This window comes from Neolamprologus brichardi, chromosome 20, assembly GCF_056152115.1.
Source record: "Neolamprologus brichardi isolate AB-2024 chromosome 20, ASM5615211v1, whole genome shotgun sequence".
Classification (NCBI taxonomy): domain Eukaryota; kingdom Metazoa; phylum Chordata; class Actinopteri; order Cichliformes; family Cichlidae; genus Neolamprologus; species Neolamprologus brichardi.
Window position 1 is genome coordinate 16,598,911 of NC_142123.1, and position 12,436 is coordinate 16,611,346.

Genomic DNA, 12,436 nt, shown 5'->3' on the forward strand with positions numbered 1-12,436 from the left:
AGTGCGTTTCCTACGATTACATGCATTTGAATGGGGAACTCGGCCGAAACAAAGTATAGGTTTTCATTATGTGAATAACTTGAAAATCTTAGCTCAAACAGCTTCAAAACCTGTTTGCCCAGCACGGGGATCTTGAACTGTATAAGATAACGCCTTAAATATGAGTGTATGCTTCTTCTATCAAAACTTACAGCTATTTATATGAAGTTGTACAAAAACACTTTATTTCGTCAAGACAGTGCGTTTCCTACGATTACATGCATTTGAATGGGGAACTCGCCCGAAACAAAGTATAGGTTTTCATTATGTGAATAACTTGAAAATCTTAGCTCAAACAGCTTCAAAACCTGTTTGCCCAGCACGGGGATCTTGAACTGTATAAGATAACACCGTAAATATGTGTGTCTGAGTCGTCTATCAAAACTTACAGCTATTTATATGAAGTTGTACAAAAACACTTTATTTCGTCAAGACAGTGCGTTTCCTACGATTACATGCATTTGAATGGGGAACTCGCCCGAAACAAAGTATAGGTTTTCATTATGTGAATAACTTGAAAATCTTAGCTCAAACAGCTTCAAAACCTGTTTGCCCAGCACGGGGATCTTGAACTGTATAAGATAACGCCGTAAATATGTGTGTATGCTTCTTCTATCAAAACTTACAGCTATTTATATGAAGTTGTACAAAAACGCTTTATTTCGTCAAGACAGTGCGTTTCCTACGATTACATGCATTTGAATGGGGAACTCGCCCGAAACAAAGTATAGGTTTTCATTATGTGAATAACTTGAAAATCTTAGCTCAAACAGCTTCAAAACCTGTTTGCCCAGCACGGGGATCTTGAACTGTATAAGATAACGTCGTAAATATGTGTGTATGCTTCTTCTATCAAGACTTACAGCTATTTATATGAAGTTGTACAAAAACGCTTTATTTCGTCAAGACAGTGCGTTTCCTACGATTACATGCATTTGAATGGGGAACTCGGCCGAAACAAAGTATAGGTTTTCATTATGTGAATAACTTGAAAATCTTAGCTCAAACAGCTTCAAAACCTGTTTGCCCAGCACGGGGATCTTGAACTGTATAAGATAACGCCGTAAATATGTGTGTATTCTTCTTCTATCAAGACTTACAGCTATTTATATGAAGTTGTACAAAAACACTTTATTTCGTCAAGACAGTGCGTTTCCTACGATTACATGCATTTGAATGGGGAACTCGCCCGAAACAAAGTATAGGTTTTCATTATGTGAATAACTTGAAAATCTTAGCTCAAACAGCTTCAAAACCTGTTTGCCCAGCACGGGGATCTTGAACTGTATAAGATAACGTCGTAAATATGTGTGTATGCTTCTTCTATCAAGACTTAGAGCTATTTATATGAAGTTGTACAAAAACGCTTTATTTCGTCAAGACAGTGCGTTTCCTACGATTACATGCATTTGAATGGGGAACTCGCCCGAAACAAAGTATAGGTTTTCATTATGTGAATAACTTGAAAATCTTAGCTCAAACAGCTTCAAAACCTGTTTGCCCAGCACGGGGATCTTGAACTGTATAAGATAACGCCGTAAATATGTGAGTCTGAGTCGTCTATCAAAACTTACAGCTATTTATATGAAGTTGTACAAAAACACTTTATTTCGTCTAGACAGTGCGTTTCCTACGATTACATGCATTTGAATGGGGAACTCTCCCGAAACAAAGTATAGGTTTTCATTATTTGAATAACTTGAAAATCTTAGCTCAAACAGCTTCAAAACCTGTTTGCCCAGCACGGGGATCTTGAACTGTATAAGATAACGCCTTAAATATGTGTGTCTGAGTCGTCTATCAAAACTTACAGCTATTTATATGAAGTTGTACAAAAACGCTTTATTTCGTCTAGACAGTGCGTTTCCTACGATTACATGCATTTGAATGGGGAACTCGGCCGAAACAAAGTATAGGTTTTCATTATGTGAATAACTTGAAAATCTTAGCTCAAACAGCTTCAAAACCTGTTTGCCCAGCACGGGGATCTTGAACTGTATAAGATAACGCCTTAAATATGTGTGTATGCTTCTTCTATCAAGACTTACAGCTATTTATATGAAGTTGTACAAAAACGCTTTATTTCGTCAAGACAGTGCGTTTCCTACGATTACATGCATTTGAATGGGGAACTCGCCCGAAACAAAGTATAGGTTTTCATTATGTGAATAACTTGAAAATCTTAGCTCAAACAGCTTCAAAACCTGTTTGCCCAGCACGGGGATCTTGAACTGTATAAGATAACACCGTAAATATGTGTGTCTGAGTCGTCTATCAAAACTTACAGCTATTTATATGAAGTTGTACAAAAACGCTTTATTTCGTCTAGACAGTGCGTTTCCTACGATTACATGCATTTGAATGGGGAACTCGGCCGAAACAAAGTATAGGTTTTCATTATGTGAATAACTTGAAAATCTTAGCTCAAACAGCTTCAAAACCTGTTTGCCCAGCACGGGGATCTTGAACTGTATAAGATAACGCCTTAAATATGTGTGTATGCTTCTTCTATCAAGACTTACAGCTATTTATATGAAGTTGTACAAAAACGCTTTATTTCGTCAAGACAGTGCGTTTCCTACGATTACATGCATTTGAATGTGGAACTCGCCCGAAACAAAGTATAGGTTTTCATTATGTGAATAACTTGAAAATCTTAGCTCAAACAGCTTCAAAACCTGTTTGCCCAGCACGGGGATCTTGAACTGTATAAGATAACGTCGTAAATATGTGTATGCTTCTTCTATCAAGACTTACAGCTATTTATATGAAGTTGTACAAAAACGCTTTATTTCGTCAAGACAGTGGGTTTCCTACGATTACATGCATTTGAATGGGGAACTCGCCCGAAACAAAGTATAGGTTTTCATTATGTGAATAACTTGAAAATCTTAGCTCAAACAGCTGCAAAACCTGTTTGCCCAGCACGGGGATCTTGAACTGTATAAGATAACGTCGTAAATATGTGTGTATGCTTCTTCTATCAAGACTTACAGCTATTTGTATGAAGTTGTACAAAAACGCTTTATTTCGTCAAGACAGTGCGTTTCCTACGATTACATGCATTTGAATGGGGAACTCGGCCGAAACAAAGTATAGGTTTTCATTATGTGAATAACTTGAAAATCTTAGCTCAAACAGCTTCAAAACCTGTTTGCCCAGCACGGGGATCTTGAACTGTATAAGATAACGCCGTAAATATGTGTGTCTGAGTCGTCTATCAAAACTTACAGCTATTTATATGAAGTTGTACAAAAACACTTTATTTCGTCAAGACAGTGCGTTTCCTACGATTACATGCATTTGAATGGGGAACTCGCCCGAAACAAAGTATAGGTTTTCATTATGTGAATAACTTGAAAATCTTAGCTCAAACAGCTTCAAAACCTGTTTGCCCAGCACGGGGATCTTGAACTGTATAAGATAACGCCGTAAATATGTGTGTATGCTTCTTCTATCAAAACTTACAGCTATTTATATGAAGTTGTACAAAAACGCTTTATTTCGTCAAGACAGTGCGTTTCCTACGATTACATGCATTTGAATGGGGAACTCGCCCGAAACAAAGTATAGGTTTTCATTATTTGAATAACTTGAAAATCTTAGCTCAAACAGCTTCAAAACCTGTTTGCCCAGCACGGGGATCTTGAACTGTATAAGATAACGTCGTAAATATGTGTGTATGCTTCTTCTATCAAGACTTACAGCTATTTATATGAAGTTGTACAAAAACGCTTTATTTCGTCAAGACAGTGCGTTTCCTACGATTACATGCATTTGAATGGGGAACTCGGCCGAAACAAAGTATAGGTTTTCATTATGTGAATAACTTGAAAATCTTAGCTCAAACAGCTTCAAAACCTGTTTGCCCAGCACGGGGATCTTGAACTGTATAAGATAACGCCGTAAATATGTGTGTATTCTTCTTCTATCAAGACTTACAGCTATTTATATGAAGTTGTACAAAAACACTTTATTTCGTCAAGACAGTGCGTTTCCTACGATTACATGCATTTGAATGGGGAACTCGCCCGAAACAAAGTATAGGTTTTCATTATGTGAATAACTTGAAAATCTTAGCTCAAACAGCTTCAAAACCTGTTTGCCCAGCACGGGGATCTTGAACTGTATAAGATAACGTCGTAAATATGTGTGTATGCTTCTTCTATCAAGACTTAGAGCTATTTATATGAAGTTGTACAAAAACGCTTTATTTCGTCAAGACAGTGCGTTTCCTACGATTACATGCATTTGAATGGGGAACTCGCCCGAAACAAAGTATAGGTTTTCATTATGTGAATAACTTGAAAATCTTAGCTCAAACAGCTTCAAAACCTGTTTGCCCAGCACGGGGATCTTGAACTGTATAAGATAACGCCGTAAATATGTGTGTATGCTTCTTCTATCAAGACTTAGAGCTATTTATATGAAGTTGTACAAAAACACTTTATTTCGTCAAGACAGTGCGTTTCCTACGATTACATGCATTTGAATGGGGAACTCGCCCGAAACAAAGTATAGGTTTTCATTATGTGAATAACTTGAAAATCTTAGCTCAAACAGCTTCAAAACCTGTTTGCCCAGCACGGGGATCTTGAACTGTATAAGATAACGCCGTAAATATGTGAGTCTGAGTCGTCTATCAAAACTTACAGCTATTTATATGAAGTTGTACAAAAACACTTTATTTCGTCTAGACAGTGCGTTTCCTACGATTACATGCATTTGAATGGGGAACTCTCCCGAAACAAAGTATAGGTTTTCATTATTTGAATAACTTGAAAATCTTAGCTCAAACAGCTTCAAAACCTGTTTGCCCAGCACGGGGATCTTGAACTGTATAAGATAACGCCGTAAATATGTGTGTCTGAGTCGTCTATCAAAACTTACAGCTATTTATATGAAGTTGTACAAAAACGCTTTATTTCGTCTAGACAGTGCGTTTCCTACGATTACATGCATTTGAATGGGGAACTCGGCCGAAACAAAGTATAGGTTTTCATTATGTGAATAACTTGAAAATCTTAGCTCAAACAGCTTCAAAACCTGTTTGCCCAGCACGGGGATCTTGAACTGTATAAGATAACGCCTTAAATATGTGTGTATGCTTCTTCTATCAAGACTTACAGCTATTTATATGAAGTTGTACAAAAACGCTTTATTTCGTCAAGACAGTGCGTTTCCTACGATTACATGCATTTGAATGGGGAACTCGCCCGAAACAAAGTATAGGTTTTCATTATGTGAATAACTTGAAAATCTTAGCTCAAACAGCTTCAAAACCTGTTTGCCCAGCACGGGGATCTTGAACTGTATAAGATAACGTCGTAAATATGTGTGTATGCTTCTTCTATCAAGACTTACAGCTATTTATATGAAGTTGTACAAAAACGCTTTACTTCGTCAAGACAGTGCGTTTCCTACGATTACATGCATTTGAATGGGGAACTCGCCCGAAACAAAGTATAGGTTTTCATTATGTGAATAACTTGAAAATCTTAGCTCAAACAGCTTCAAAACCTGTTTGCCCAGCACGGGGATCTTGAACTGTATAAGATAACGCCGTAAATATGTGTGTCTGAGTCGTCTATCAAAACTTACAGCTATTTATATGAAGTTGTACAAAAACACTTTATTTCGTCAAGACAGTGCGTTTCCTACGATTACATGCATTTGAATGGGGAACTCGCCCGAAACAAAGTATAGGTTTTCATTATGTGAATAACTTGAAAATCTTAGCTCAAACAGCTTCAAAACCTGTTTGCCCAGCACGGGGATCTTGAACTGTATAAGATAACGCCGTAAATATGTGTGTATGCTTCTTCTATCAAAACTTACAGCTATTTATATGAAGTTGTACAAAAACGCTTTATTTCGTCAAGACAGTGCGTTTCCTACGATTACATGCATTTGAATGGGGAACTCGCCCGAAACAAAGTATAGGTTTTCATTATGTGAATAACTTGAAAATCTTAGCTCAAACAGCTTCAAAACCTGTTTGCCCAGCACGGGGATCTTGAACTGTATAAGATAACGTCGTAAATATGTGTGTATGCTTCTTCTATCAAGACTTACAGCTATTTATATGAAGTTGTACAAAAACGCTTTATTTCGTCAAGACAGTGCGTTTCCTACGATTACATGCATTTGAATGGGGAACTCGCCCGAAACAAAGTATAGGTTTTCATTATGTGAATAACTTGAAAATCTTAGCTCAAACAGCTTCAAAACCTGTTTGCCCAGCACGGGGATCTTGAACTGTATAAGATAACGCCGTAAATATGTGTGTATGCTTCTTCTATCAAGACTTACAGCTATTTATATGAAGTTGTACAAAAACGCTTTATTTCGTCAAGACAGTGCGTTTCCTACGATTACATGCATTTGAATGGGGAACTCGCCCGAAACAAAGTATAGGTTTTCATTATGTGAATAACTTGAAAATCTTAGCTCAAACAGCTTCAAAACCTGTTTGCCCAGCACGGGGATCTTGAACTGTATAAGATAACGCCGTAAATATGTGTGTATGCTTCTTCTATCAAGACTTACAGCTATTTATATGAAGTTGTACAAAAACGCTTTATTTCGTCAAGACAGTGCGTTTCCTACGATTACATGCATTTGAATGGGGAACTCGCCCGAAACAAAGTATAGGTTTTCATTATGTGAATAACTTGAAAATCTTAGCTCAAACAGCATAAAAGATAGAATAGAAGCATACACTCATATTTAAGGCGTTATCTTACACAGTTCAAGATCCCCGTGCTGGGCAAACAGGTTTTGAAGCTGTTTGAGCTAAGATTTTCAAGTTATTCACATAATGAAAACCTATACTTTGTTTCGGGCGAGCTCCCCATTCAAATGCATGTAATCGTAAGAAACGCACTGGCTTGACGAAAAAAAGCGTTTTTGTACAACTTCATATAAATAGCTGTAACTTTGGATAGAAGACTTAGACACACATATTTATGGCTTTATCTAATAGACTTCTATATCCCCGTGCTGGGCACACAGGTTTTGAAGCTGTTTGAGCTAAGATTTTCAAGTTATTCACATAATGAAAACCTATACTTTGTTTCGGGCGAGCTCCCCATTCAAATGCATGTAATCGTAAGAAACGCACTGGCTTGACGAAAAAAAGCGTTCTTGTACAACTTCATATAAATAGCTGTAACTTTTGATAGAAGACTCAGACACACATATTTATGGCTTTATCTAATACACTTCTATATCCCCGTGCTGGGCACACAGGTTTTGAAGCTGTTTGAGCTAAGATTTCCAAGTTATTCACTTAATGAAAACCTATACTTTGTTTCGGGCGAGCTCCCCATTCAAATGCATGTAATCGTAAGAAACGCACTGGCTTGACGAAAAAAAACGTTTTTGTACAACTTCATATAAATAGCTGTAACTTTGGATAGAAGACTCAGACACACATATTTGTGGCTTTATCTAATACACTTCTTTATCCCCGTGCTGGGCACACAGGTTTTGAAGCTGTTTGAGCTAAGATTTTCAAGTTATTCACATAATGAAAACCTATACTTTGTTTCGGGCGAGCTCCCCATTCAAATGCATGTAATCGTAAGAAACGCACTGGCTTGACGACAAAAAGCGTTCTTGTACAACTTCATATAAATAGCTGTAACTTTTGATAGAAGACTCAGACACACATATTTATGGCTTTATCTAATACACTTCTATATCCCCGTGCTGGGCACACAGGTTTTGAAGCTGTTTGAGCTAAGATTTCCAAGTTATTCACTTAATGAAAACCTATACTTTGTTTCGGGCGAGCTCCCCATTCAAATGCATGTAATCGTAAGAAACGCACTGGCTTGACGAAAAAAAACGTTTTTGTACAACTTCATATAAATAGCTGTAACTTTGGATAGAAGACTCAGACACACATATTTGTGGCTTTATCTAATACACTTCTTTATCCCCGTGCTGGGCACACAGGTTTTGAAGCTGTTTGAGCTAAGATTTTCAAGTTATTCACATAATGAAAACCTATACTTTGTTTCGGGCGAGCTCCCCATTCAAATGCATGTAATCGTAAGAAACGCACTGGCTTGACGACAAAAAGCGTTCTTGTACAACTTCATATAAATAGCTGTAACTTTTGATAGAAGACTCAGACACACATATTTATGGCTTTATCTAATACACTTCTATATCCCCGTGCTGGGCACACAGGTTTTGAAGCTGTTTGAGCTAATCTTTCCAAGTTATTCACTTAATGAAAACCTATACTTTGTTTCGGGCGAGCTCCCCATTCAAATGCATGTAATCGTAAGAAACGCACTGGCTTGACGAAAAAAAGCGTTTTTGTACAACTTCATATAAATAGCTGTAACTTTGGATAGAAGACTCAGACACACATATTTATGGCTTTATCTAACAGACTTCTATATCCCCGTGCTGGGCACACAGGTTTTGAAGCTGTTTGAGCTAAGATTTTCAAGTTATTCACATAATGAAAACCTATACTTTGTTTCGGGCGAGCTCCCCATTCAAATGCATGTAATCGTAAGAAACGCACTGGCTTGACGAAAAAAAGCGTTTTTGTACAACTTCATATAAATAGCTGTAACTTTGGATAGAAGACTCAGACACACATATTTGTGGCTTTATCTAATACACTTCTTTATCCCTGTGCTGGGCACACAGGTTTTGAAGCTGTTTGAGCTAAGATTTTCAAGTTATTCACATAATGAAAACCTATACTTTGTTTCGGGCGAGCTCCCCATTCAAATGCATGTAATCGTAAGAAACGCACTGGCTTGACGAAAAAAAGCGTTTTTGTACAACTTCATATAAATAGCTGTAACTTTGGATAGAAGACTCAGACACACATATTTGTGGCTTTATCTAATACACTTCTTTATCCCTGTGCTGGGCACACAGGTTTTGAAGCTGTTTGAGCTAAGATTTTCAAGTTATTCACATAATGAAAACCTATACTTTGTTTCGGGCGAGCTCCCCATTCAAATGCATGTAATCGTAAGAAACGCACTGGCTTGACGAAAAAAAGCGTTTTTGTACAACTTCATATAAATAGCTGTAACTTTGGATAGAAGACTCAGACACACATATTTATGGCTTTATCTAATAGACTTCTATATCCCCGTGCTGGGCACACAGGTTTTGAAGCTGTTTGAGCTAAGATTTCCAAGTTATTCACTTAATGAAAACCTATACTTTGTTTCGGGCGAGCTCCCCATTCAAATGCATGTAATCGTAAGAAACGCACTGGCTTGACGAAAAAAAAGCGTTTTTGTACAACTTCATATAAATAGCTGTAACTTTGGATAGAAGACTTAGACACACATATTTATGGCTTTATCTAATAGACTTCTATAAACCTGTGCTGGGCACACAGGTTTTGAAGCTGTTTGAGCTAAGATTTTCAAGTTATTCACATAATGAAAACCTATACTTTGTTTCGGGCGAGCTCCCCATTCAAATGCATGTAATCGTAAGAAACGCACTGGCTTGACGAAAAAAAGCGTTTTTGTACAACTTCATATAAATAGCTGTAACTTTGGATAGAAGACTCAGACACACATATTTGTGGCTTTATCTAATACACTTCTTTATCCCCGTGCTGGGCACACAGGTTTTGAAGCTGTTTGAGCTAAGATTTTCAAGTTATTCACATAATGAAAACCTATACTTTGTTTCGGGCGAGCTCCCCATTCAAATGCATGTAATCGTAAGAAACGCACTGGCTTGACGAAAAAAAGCGTTTTTGTACAACTTCATATAAATAGCTGTAACTTTGGATAGAAGACTCAGACACACATATTTGTGGCTTTATCTAATACACTTCTTTATCCCCGTGCTGGGCACACAGGTTTTGAAGCTGTTTGAGCTAAGATTTTCAAGTTATTCACATAATGAAAACCTATACTTTGTTTCGGGCGAGCTCCCCATTCAAATGCATGTAATCGTAAGAAACGCACTGGCTTGACGAAAAAAAGCGTTTTTGTACAACTTCATATAAATAGCTGTAACTTTGGATAGAAGACTTAGACACACATATTTATGGCTTTATCTAATAGACTTCTATATCCCCGTGCTGGGCACACAGGTTTTGAAGCTGTTTGAGCTAAGATTTTCAAGTTATTCACATAATGAAAACCTATACTTTGTTTCGGGCGAGCTCCCCATTCAAATGCATGTAATCGTAAGAAACGCACTGGCTTGACGAAAAAAAGCGTTCTTGTACAACTTCATATAAATAGCTGTAACTTTTGATAGAAGACTCAGACACACATATTTATGGCTTTATCTAATACACTTCTATATCCCCGTGCTGGGCACACAGGTTTTGAAGCTGTTTGAGCTAAGATTTCCAAGTTATTCACTTAATGAAAACCTATACTTTGTTTCGGGCGAGCTCCCCATTCAAATGCATGTAATCGTAAGAAACGCACTGGCTTGACGAAAAAAAACGTTTTTGTACAACTTCATATAAATAGCTGTAACTTTGGATAGAAGACTCAGACACACATATTTATGGCTTTATCTAATACACTTCTTTATCCCCGTGCTGGGCACACAGGTTTTGAAGCTGTTTGAGCTAAGATTTTCAAGTTATTCACATAATGAAAACCTATACTTTGTTTCGGGCGAGCTCCCCATTCAAATGCATGTAATCGTAAGAAACGCACTGGCTTGACGACAAAAAGCGTTCTTGTACAACTTCATATAAATAGCTGTAACTTTTGATAGAAGACTCAGACACACATATTTATGGCTTTATCTAATACACTTCTTTATCCCCGTGCTGGGCACACAGGTTTTGAAGCTGTTTGAGCTAAGATTTTCAAGTTATTCACATAATGAAAACCTATACTTTGTTTCGGGCGAGCTCCCCATTCAAATGCATGTAATCGTAAGAAACGCACTGGCTTGACGAAAAAAAGCGTTTTTGTACAACTTCATATAAATAGCTGTAACTTTGGATAGAAGACTTAGACACACATATTTATGGCTTTATCTAATAGACTTCTATATCCCCGTGCTGGGCACACAGGTTTTGAAGCTGTTTGAGCTAAGATTTTCAAGTTATTCACATAATGAAAACCTATACTTTGTTTCGGGCGAGCTCCCCATTCAAATGCATGTAATCGTAAGAAACGCACTGGCTTGACGAAAAAAAGCGTTCTTGTACAACTTCATATAAATAGCTGTAACTTTTGATAGAAGACTCAGACACACATATTTATGGCTTTATCTAATACACTTCTATATCCCCGTGCTGGGCACACAGGTTTTGAAGCTGTTTGAGCTAAGATTTCCAAGTTATTCACTTAATGAAAACCTATACTTTGTTTCGGGCGAGCTCCCCATTCAAATGCATGTAATCGTAAGAAACGCACTGGCTTGACGAAAAAAAACGTTTTTGTACAACTTCATATAAATAGCTGTAACTTTGTATAGAAGACTCAGACACACATATTTATGGCTTTATCTAATACACTTCTTTATCCCCGTGCTGGGCACACAGGTTTTGAAGCTGTTTGAGCTAAGATTTTCAAGTTATTCACATAATGAAAACCTATACTTTGTTTCGGGCGAGCTCCCCATTCAAATGCATGTAATCGTAAGAAACGCACTGGCTTGACGACAAAAAGCGTTCTTGTACAACTTCATATAAATAGCTGTAACTTTTGATAGAAGACTCAGACACACATATTTATGGCTTTATCTAATACACTTCTATATCCCCGTGCTGGGCACACAGGTTTTGAAGCTGTTTGAGCTAATCTTTCCAAGTTATTCACTTAATGAAAACCTATACTTTGTTTCGGGCGAGCTCCCCATTCAAATGCATGTAATCGTAAGAAACGCACTGGCTTGACGAAAAAAAGCGTTTTTGTACAACTTCATATAAATAGCTGTAACTTTGGATAGAAGACTCAGACACACATATTTATGGCTTTATCTAATAGACTTCTATATCCCCGTGCTGGGCACACAGGTTTTGAAGCTGTTTGAGCTAAGATTTTCAAGTTATTCACATAATGAAAACCTATACTTTGTTTCGGGCGAGCTCCCCATTCAAATGCATGTAATCGTAAGAAACGCACTGGCTTGACGAAAAAAAGCGTTTTTGTACAACTTCATATAAATAGCTGTAACTTTGGATAGAAGACTCAGACACACATATTTGTGGCTTTATCTAATACACTTCTTTATCCCCGTGCTGGGCACACAGGTTTTGAAGCTGTTTGAGCTAAGATTTTCAAGTTATTCACATAATGAAAACCTATACTTTGTTTCGGGCGAGCTCCCCATTCAAATGCATGTAATCGTAAGAAACGCACTGGCTTGACGAAAAAAAGCGTTCTTGTACAACTTCATATAAATAGCTGTAACTTTTGAT